Raw genomic sequence first — 625 nt, 5'->3', positions numbered from 1 at the left:
AAATTTACCGAAACTCTAACCGAAGTTAAACAAGAAAATTTACAGAATCAGCTAAATTCTCCTTTAAAGTTTACGCTTCTTGCTTTTCTTGCTGTTCGCGATGTAACGGTGTATGGAGTGATCGAAAGTTCCTTCAAGAATAGTCTGAATCTGCTGAATAAGTCAATTTAGAAGATCAGTAACTTCGTGAACGACAACGAGCAGCTGCGTCCCTACAATCCGGTATTTCGTTTCGAAATTTCTTGACGAGTTTCAGCTGCTTATCCGTTGTTAACCACAAGTCTGTTCGGAGCTTATCGAGCTCTTTATGCTAATTGGTTAAAGACTCTGTGGTTTCGGTGAACAGTGCTTCTGGTACGCGTTTTTTACGCTTAATTATGCAGTTGAGCACACTGAAATTAGTTCAATAACGATGGAAGTAGATCAAGTACAACTAACTGGGTTTTAACTGGAATTTATATTCTGTGATTTCAATGGCGGGACAGCGATTCGCAAGCGAAGGACTAAACCACAGACCCAATGAAGAGTTCCAGATGTGTAAACCACTCTAGTGTGCAACCACAACAACTAGCTATCGAACGTACAGTTCGTGCTCAGGCAATACCCTTTGCGACCTAGTACTTTA

General features: G+C 40.6%; 1 protein-coding gene across 1 annotated transcript in view; it reads left to right on the top strand.

Moving 5' to 3' along the window:
* PHALS_12338 (galactokinase) overlaps positions 1-625 on the top strand; it is a gene marked incomplete at both ends in the record, with an annotated part of 4,431 nt that overhangs the window by 947 nt on the left and 2,859 nt on the right. The gene's annotated exons all lie outside the window — the stretch shown is intronic.

The sequence above is a fragment of the Plasmopara halstedii genome, assembly GCF_900000015.1.
Source record: "Plasmopara halstedii genome assembly, contig: Scaffold_614, whole genome shotgun sequence".
NCBI lineage: Eukaryota > Oomycota > Peronosporomycetes > Peronosporales > Peronosporaceae > Plasmopara > Plasmopara halstedii.
Note: the sequence above shows the minus strand (reverse complement) of the source record. Positions and strands in the feature narration are given on the sequence as shown.